The following is a 7,500-nucleotide window of genomic DNA, read 5'->3' as shown; positions in this document are numbered from 1 at the left end:
GGTGCGAGAGGTCCGGGGTTCAAATCCCGGACGAGCCCATTACAGTATGCTGGTGAAGGAGGTAACATGGCAAAGAGGTCTCCTGTTCTATTCACAAATCAGTCCTTTACCCAACGAAGATCGGGGTGATTTGCTGCGGAAGTTTCTCTATTTGTCTAAGCATGTTTTGTGGCATCAAATCGATCAATCGAAGCAGCAACTACAACATGGCTCGTTGGTCTAGGGGTATGATTCTCGCTTAGGGTGCAGGGAACCTTTGTCTAAGCATGTTTTGTGACAACAAATCGATCAAAGCAGCAACCAGAGCATGGCTCGTTGGTCTCGTGGTATGAATCTCGCTTAGGGTGCAGGGAACCTTTGTCTAAGCATGTTTTGTGACAACAAGGCGATAAATCGAAGCAGCAACTACAACATGGCTCGTTGGTCTAGGGGTATGATTCTCGCTTAGGGTGCAGGGAGCCTTTGTCTAAGCATGTTTTGTGACAACAAATCGATCAATCGAAGCAGCAACTAGAACATGGCTCGTTGGTCTAGGGGTATGATTCTCGCTTAGGGTGCAAGAGGTCCCGGGTTCAAATCCCGGACGAGCCCATTACAGTATGCTGTAGAAGGAGGTAACCTGGCAAAGAGGGCTCCTGTTCTATCCCCAAATCAGTCCTTTACCCAACGTAGATCGGCGTGATTTGCTGCGGAAGTTTCTCCAGCTCTTTTTGTCCAAGCATGTTTTGTGACAACAAATCGATCAAAGCAGCAACCAGAACATGGCTCGTTGGTCTAGGGGTATGATTCTCGCTTAGGGTGCAGGGAGCCTTTGTCTAAGCATGTTTTGTGACAACAAATCGATCAAAGCAGCAACCAGAACATGGCTCGTTGGTCTAGGGGTATGATTCTCGCTTTGGGTGCGAGAGGTCCCGGGTTCAAATCCCGGACGAGCCCTTTACAGTATGCTGTAGAAGGAGGTAACCTGGCAAAGAGGGCTCCTGTTCTATTCCCAAATCAGTCCTTTACCCATTGTAGATCGGGGCGATTTGCTGCAGAAGTTTTTCTTTTTGTCTAAGCATGTTTTGTGACAACAAATCGATCAAAGCAGCAACCAGAACATGGCTTGTTGGTCTAGGGGTATGATTCTCGCTTAGGGTGCAGGGAGCCTTTGTCTAAGCATGTTTTGTGACAACAAATCGATCAATCGAAGCAGCAACTACAACATGGCTCGTTGGTCTAGGGGTATGATTCTCGCTTAGGGTGCAAGAGGTCCCGGGTTCAAATCCCGGACGAGCCCATTACAGTATGCTGTAGAAGGAGGTAACCTGGCAAAGAGGGCTCCTGTTCTATCCCCAAATCAGTCCTTTACCCAACGTAGATCGGCGTGATTTGCTGCGGAAGTTTCTCCAGCTCTTTTTGTCCAAGCATGTTTTGTGACAACAAATCGATCAAAGCAGCAACCAGAACATGGCTTGTTGGTCTAGGGGTATGATTCTCGCTTAGGGTGCAGGGAGCCTTTGTCTAAGCATGTTTTGTGACAACAAATCGATCAAAGCAGCAACCAGAACATGGCTTGTTGGTCTAGGGGTATGATTCTCGCTTAGGGTGCAGGGAGCCTTTGTCTAAGCATGTTTTGTGACAACAAATTGATCAAAGCAGCAACCAGAACATGGCTTGTTGGTCTAGGGGTATGATTCTCGCTTAGGGTGCGAGAGGTCCGGGGTTCAAATCCCGGACGAGCCCATTACAGTATGCTGGTGAAGGAGGTAACATGGCAAAGAGGTCTCCTGTTCTATTCACAAATCAGTCCTTTACCCAACGAAGATCGGGGTGATTTGCTGCGGAAGTTTCTCTATTTGTCTAAGCATGTTTTGTGGCATCAAATCGATCAATCGAAGCAGCAACTACAACATGGCTCGTTGGTCTAGGGGTATGATTCTCGCTTAGGGTGCAGGGAACCTTTGTCCAAGCATGTTTTGTGACAACAAATCGATCAAAGCAGCAACCAGAGCATGGCTCGTTGGTCTCGTGGTATGAATCTCGCTTAGGGTGCAGGGAACCTTTGTCTAAGCATGTTTTGTGACAACAAGGCGATAAATCGAAGCAGCAACTACAACATGGCTCGTTGGTCTAGGGGTATGATTCTCGCTTAGGGTGCAGGGAGCCTTTGTCTAAGCATGTTTTGTGACAACAAATCGATCAATCGAAGCAGCAACTAGAACATGGCTCGTTGGTCTAGGGGTATGATTCTCGCTTAGGGTGCAAGAGGTCCCGGGTTCAAATCCCGGACGAGCCCATTACAGTATGCTGTAGAAGGAGGTAACCTGGCAAAGAGGGCTCCTGTTCTATCCCCAAATCAGTCCTTTACCCAACGTAGATCGGCGTGATTTGCTGCGGAAGTTTCTCCAGCTCTTTTTGTCCAAGCATGTTTTGTGACAACAAATCGATCAAAGCAGCAACCAGAACATGGCTCGTTGGTCTAGGGGTATGATTCTCGCTTAGGGTGCAGGGAGCCTTTGTCTAAGCATGTTTTGTGACAACAAATCGATCAAAGCAGCAACCAGAACATGGCTCGTTGGTCTAGGGGTATGATTCTCGCTTAGGGTGCAGGGAACCTTTGTCTAAGCATGTTTTGTGACAACAAGGCGATCAATCGAAGCAGCAACTACAACATGGCTCGTTGGTCTAGGGGTGTGATTCTCGCTTTGGGTGCGAGAGGTCCCGGGCTCAAATCCCGGACGAGCCCTTTACAGTATGCTGTAGAAGGAGGTAACCTGGCAAAGAGGGCTCCTGTTCTATTCCCAAATCAGTCCTTTACCCATCGTAGATCGGGGCGATTTGCTGCAGAAGTTTTTCTTTTTGTCTAAGCATGTTTTGTGACAACAAATCGATCAAAGCAGCAACCAGAACATGGCTCGTTGGTCTAGGGGTATGATTCTCGCTTAGGGTGCAGGGAGCCTTTGTCTAAGCATGTTTTGTGACAACAAATCGATCAATCGAAGAAGCAACTAGAACATGGCTCGTTGGTCTAGGGGTATGATTCTCGCTTAGGGTGCGAGAGGTCCCGGGTTCAAATCCCGGACGAGCCCATTATAGTATGCTGTAGAAGGAGGTAACCTGGCAAAGAAGGCTCCTGTTCTATTCCCAAATCAGTCCTTTACCCATCGTAGATCGGGGCGATTTGCTGCAGAAGTTTTTCTTTTTGTCTAAGCATGTTTTGTGACGACAAATCGATCAAAGCAGCAACCAGAGCATGGCTCGTTGGTCTCGTGGTATGAATCTCGCTTAGGGTGCAGGGAGCCTTTGAGTAAGCATGTTTTGTGACAACAAATCGATCAATCGAAGAAACAACTAGAAAGTGGCTCGTTGGTCTAGGGGTATGATTCTCGCTTAGGGTGCGAGAGGTCCCGGGTTCAAATCCCGGACGAGCCCCTTACAGTATGCTGTTGAAAGAGGTTGCCTGGCAAAGAGGGCTCCTGTTCTATCCCCAAATCAGTCCTTTACCCAACGTAGATCGGCGTGATTTGCTGCAAAAATTTCTCCAGCTCTTTTTGTCCAAGCATGTTTTGTGACAACAAATCGATGAAAGCAGCAACCAGAACATGGCTCGTTGGTCTAGGGGTATGATTCTCGCTTAGGGTGCAGGGAGCCTTTGTCTAAGCATGTTTTGTGACAACAGATCGATCAAAGCAGCAACCAGAACATGGCTTGTTGGTCTAGGGGTATGATTCTCGCTTAGGGTGCAGGGAGCCTTTGTCTAAGCATGTTTTGTGACAACAAGGCGATCAATCGAAGCAGCAACTACAACATGGCTCGTTGGTCTAGGGGTATGATTCTCGCTTTGGGTGCGAGAGGTCCCGGGTTCAAATCCCGGACGAGCCCCTTACAGTATGCTGTTGAAAGAGGTTGCCTGGCAAAGAGGGCTCCTGTTCTATCCCCAAATCAGTCCTTTACCCAACGTAGATCGGCGTGATTTGCTGCGGAAATTTCTCCAGCTCTTTTTGTCCAAGCATGTTTTGTGACAACAAATCGATCAAAGCAGCAACCAGAACATGGCTCGTTGGTCTAGGGGTATGATTCTCGCTTAGGGTGCAGGGAGCCTTTGTCCAAGCATGTTTTGTGACAACAAATCGATCAAAGCAGCAACCAGAACATGGCTCGTTGGTCTAGGGGTATGATTCTCGCTTAGGGTGCAGGGAGCCTTTGTCTAAGCATGTTTTGTGACAACAAGGCGATCAATCGAAGCAGCAACTACAACATGGCTCGTTGGTCTAGGGGTATGATTCTCGCTTTGGGTGCGAGAGGTCCCGGGTTCAAATCCCGGACGAGCCCTTTACAGTATGCTGTAGAAGGAGGTAACCTGGCAAAGAGGGCTCCTGTTCTATTCCCAAATCAGTCCTTTACCCATCGTAGATCGGGGCGATTTGCTGCAGAAGTTTTTCTTTTTGTCTAAGCATGTTTTGTGACAACAAATCGATCAAAGCAGCAACCAGAGCATGGCTCGTTGGTCTAGGGGTATGATTCTCGCTTAGGGTGCAGGGAGCCTTTGTTGCATGTTTTGTGACAACAAATCGATCAATCGAAGAAACAGCTAGAAAGTGGCTCGTTGGTCTAGGGGTATGATTCTCGCTTAGGGTGCGAGAGGTCCTGGGTTCAAATCCTGGACTAGCCCCTTACAGTATGCTGTTGAAAGAGGTAACCTGGCAAAGAGGGCTCCTGTTCTATCCCCAAATCAGTCCTTTACCCAACGTAGATCGGCGTGATTTGCTGCGGAGGTTTCTCCAGCTCTTTTTGTCCAAGCATGTTTTGTGACAACAAATCGATCAAAGCAGCAACCAGAACATGGCTCGTTGGTCTAGGGGTATGATTCTCGCTTAGGGTGCAGGGAGCCTTTGTCTAAGCATGTTTTGTGACAACAAATCGATCAATCGTAGCAGCAACTAGAACATGGCTCGTTGGTCTAGGGGTATGATTCTCGCTTTGGGTGCGAGAGGTCCCGGGTTCAAATCCCGGACGAGCCCTTTACAGTATGCTGTAGAAGAAGGTAACCTGGCAAAGAGGGCTCCTGTTCTATTCCCAAATCAGTCCTTTACCCATCGTAGATCGGGGCGATTTGCTGCAGAAGTTTTTCTTTTTGTCTAAGCATGTTTTGTGACAACAAATCGATCAAAGCAGCAACCAGAGCATGGCTCGTTGGTCTCGTGGTATGAACCTCGCTTAGGGTGCAGGGAACCTTTGTCTAAGCATGTTTTGTGACAACAAGGCGATCAATCGAAGCAGCAACTACAACATGGCTCGTTGGTCTAGGGGTATGATTCTCGCTTAGGGTGCAGGGAGCCTTTGTCTAAGCATGTTTTGTGACAACAAATTGATCAAAGTAGCAACCAGAACATGGCTTGTTGGTCTAGGGGTATGATTCTCGCTTAGGGTGCGAGAGGTCCGGGGTTCAAATCCCGGACGAGCCCATTACAGTATGCTGGTGAAGGAGGTAACATGGCAAAGAGGTCTCCTGTTCTATTCACAAATCAGTCCTTTACCCAACGAAGATCGGGGTGATTTGCTGCGGAAGTTTCTCTATTTGTCTAAGCATGTTTTGTGGCAACAAATCGATCAATCAAAGCAGCAACTACAACATGGCTCGTTGGTCTAGGGGTATGATTCTCGCTTTGGGTGCGAGAGGTCCCGGGTTCAAATCCCGGACGAGCCCTTTACAGTATGCTGTAGAAGGAGGTAACCTGGCAAAGAGGGCTCCTGTTCTATTCCCAAATCAGTCCTTTACCCATCGTAGATCGGGGCGATTTGCTGCAGAAGTTTTTCTTTTTGTCTAAGCATGTTTTGTGACAACAAATCGATCAAAGCAGCAACCAGAACATGGCTTGTTGGTCTAGGGGTATGATTCTCGCTTAGGGTGCAGGGAGCCTTTGTCTAAGCATGTTTTGTGACAACAAATCGATCAATCGAAGCAGCAACTAGAACATGGCTCGTTGGTCTAGGGGTATGATTCTCGCTTAGGGTGCAAGAGGTCCCGGGTTCAAATCCCGGACGAGCCCATTACAGAATGCTGTAGAAGGAGGTAACCTGGCAAAGAGGACTCCTGTTCTATCCCCAAATCAGTCCTTTACCCAACGTAGATCGGCGTGATTTGCTGCGGAAGTTTCTCCAGCTCTTTTTGTCCAAGCATGTTTTGTGACAACAAATCGATCAAAGCAGCAACCAGAACATGGCTCGTTGGTCTAGGGGTATGATTCTCGCTTAGGGTGCAGGGAGCCTTTGTCTAAGAATGTTTTGTGACAAAAAATCGATCAAAGCAGCAACCAGAACATGGCTTGTTGGTCTAGGGGTATGATTCTCGCTTAGGGTGCAGGGAGCCTTTGTCTAAGCATGTTTTGTGACAACAGATCGATCAAAGCAGCAACCAGAACATGGCTTGTTGGTCTAGGGGTATGATTCTCGCTTAGGGTGCAGGGAGCCTTTGTCTAAGCATGTTTTGTGACAACAAGGCGATCAATCGAAGCAGCAACTACAACATGGCTCGTTGGTCTAGGGGTATGATTCTCGCTTTGGGTGCGAGAGGTCCCGGGTTCAAATCCCGGACGAGCCCCTTACAGTATGCTGTTGAAAGAGGTTGCCTGGCAAAGAGGGCTCCTGTTCTATCCCCAAATCAGTCCTTTACCCAACGTAGATCGGCGTGATTTGCTGCGGAAATTTCTCCAGCTCTTTTTGTCCAAGCATGTTTTGTGACAACAAATCGATCAAAGCAGCAACCAGAACATGGCTCGTTGGTCTAGGGGTATGATTCTCGCTTAGGGTGCAGGGAGCCTTTGTCTAAGCATGTTTTGTGACAACAAATCGATCAAAGCAGCAACCAGAACATGGCTTGTTGGTCTAGGGGTATGATTCTCGCTTAGGGTGCAGGGAGCCTTTGTCTAAGCATGTTTTGTGACAACAAATCGATCAATCGTAGCAGCAACTAGAACATGGCTCGTTGGTCTAGGGGTATGATTCTCGCTTTGGGTGCGAGAGGTCCCGGGTTCAAATCCCGGACGAGCCCTTTACAGTATGCTGTAGAAGGAGGTAACCTGGCAAAGAGGGCTCCTGTTCTATTCCCAAATCAGTCCTTTACCCATCGTAGATCGGGGCGATTTGCTGCAGAAGTTTTTCTTTTTGTCTAAGCATGTTTTGTGAAGACAAATCGATCAAAGCAGCAACCAGAGCATGGCTCGTTGGTCTCGTGGTATGAATCTCGCTTAGGGTGCAGGGAACCTTTGTCTAAGCATGTTTTGTGACAACAAGGCGATCAATCGAAGCAGCAACTACAACATGGCTCGTTGGTCTTGGGGTATGATTCTCGCTTAGGGTGCAGGGAGCCTTTGTCTAAGCATGTTTTGTGACAACAAATTGATCAAAGCAGCAACCAGAACATGGCTTGTTGGTCTAGGGGTATGATTCTCGCTTAGGGTGCGAGAGGTCCGGGGTTCAAATCCCGGACGAGCCCATTACAGTATGCTGGTGAAGGAG

At 48.1% G+C, this 7,500-nt stretch overlaps 13 non-coding genes across 13 annotated transcripts; all 13 read left to right on the top strand.

Annotated features, from left to right (window-relative positions):
- The first annotated feature begins 519 nt into the window (after positions 1–519).
- On the top strand, positions 520–591 carry trnap-agg (transfer RNA proline (anticodon AGG)). The gene has a single exon. It is a non-coding gene; the product is annotated as a tRNA-Pro (tRNA).
- A 273-nt stretch (positions 592–864) lies between these two features.
- trnap-ugg (transfer RNA proline (anticodon UGG)) lies at positions 865–936 on the top strand. The gene has a single exon. It is a non-coding gene; the product is annotated as a tRNA-Pro (tRNA).
- Positions 937–1,207: 271 nt separating this feature from the next.
- On the top strand, positions 1,208–1,279 carry trnap-agg (transfer RNA proline (anticodon AGG)). Its single transcript has one exon. It is a non-coding gene; the product is annotated as a tRNA-Pro (tRNA).
- Positions 1,280–2,206: 927 nt separating this feature from the next.
- trnap-agg (transfer RNA proline (anticodon AGG)) lies at positions 2,207–2,278 on the top strand. The gene has a single exon. It is a non-coding gene; the product is annotated as a tRNA-Pro (tRNA).
- Positions 2,279–2,999: 721 nt separating this feature from the next.
- Positions 3,000–3,071, top strand: trnap-agg (transfer RNA proline (anticodon AGG)). Its single transcript has one exon. It is a non-coding gene; the product is annotated as a tRNA-Pro (tRNA).
- Positions 3,072–3,342: 271 nt separating this feature from the next.
- On the top strand, positions 3,343–3,414 carry trnap-agg (transfer RNA proline (anticodon AGG)). Its single transcript has one exon. It is a non-coding gene; the product is annotated as a tRNA-Pro (tRNA).
- A 378-nt stretch (positions 3,415–3,792) lies between these two features.
- trnap-ugg (transfer RNA proline (anticodon UGG)) lies at positions 3,793–3,864 on the top strand. The gene has a single exon. It is a non-coding gene; the product is annotated as a tRNA-Pro (tRNA).
- Positions 3,865–4,242: 378 nt separating this feature from the next.
- On the top strand, positions 4,243–4,314 carry trnap-ugg (transfer RNA proline (anticodon UGG)). The gene has a single exon. It is a non-coding gene; the product is annotated as a tRNA-Pro (tRNA).
- Positions 4,315–4,931: 617 nt separating this feature from the next.
- trnap-ugg (transfer RNA proline (anticodon UGG)) lies at positions 4,932–5,003 on the top strand. Its single transcript has one exon. It is a non-coding gene; the product is annotated as a tRNA-Pro (tRNA).
- A 614-nt stretch (positions 5,004–5,617) lies between these two features.
- On the top strand, positions 5,618–5,689 carry trnap-ugg (transfer RNA proline (anticodon UGG)). The gene has a single exon. It is a non-coding gene; the product is annotated as a tRNA-Pro (tRNA).
- Positions 5,690–5,960: 271 nt separating this feature from the next.
- Positions 5,961–6,032, top strand: trnap-agg (transfer RNA proline (anticodon AGG)). Its single transcript has one exon. It is a non-coding gene; the product is annotated as a tRNA-Pro (tRNA).
- A 479-nt stretch (positions 6,033–6,511) lies between these two features.
- trnap-ugg (transfer RNA proline (anticodon UGG)) lies at positions 6,512–6,583 on the top strand. The gene has a single exon. It is a non-coding gene; the product is annotated as a tRNA-Pro (tRNA).
- Positions 6,584–6,961: 378 nt separating this feature from the next.
- On the top strand, positions 6,962–7,033 carry trnap-ugg (transfer RNA proline (anticodon UGG)). The gene has a single exon. It is a non-coding gene; the product is annotated as a tRNA-Pro (tRNA).
- The last annotated feature ends 467 nt before the right edge of the window (positions 7,034–7,500 follow it).

The sequence above is a fragment of the Osmerus mordax genome, chromosome 25, assembly GCF_038355195.1.
Source record: "Osmerus mordax isolate fOsmMor3 chromosome 25, fOsmMor3.pri, whole genome shotgun sequence".
In the NCBI taxonomy this organism is placed as follows: domain Eukaryota; kingdom Metazoa; phylum Chordata; class Actinopteri; order Osmeriformes; family Osmeridae; genus Osmerus; species Osmerus mordax.
The sequence above is the reverse complement of the archived record's forward strand: the minus strand, read 5'-3'. Positions and strand labels throughout refer to the sequence as shown.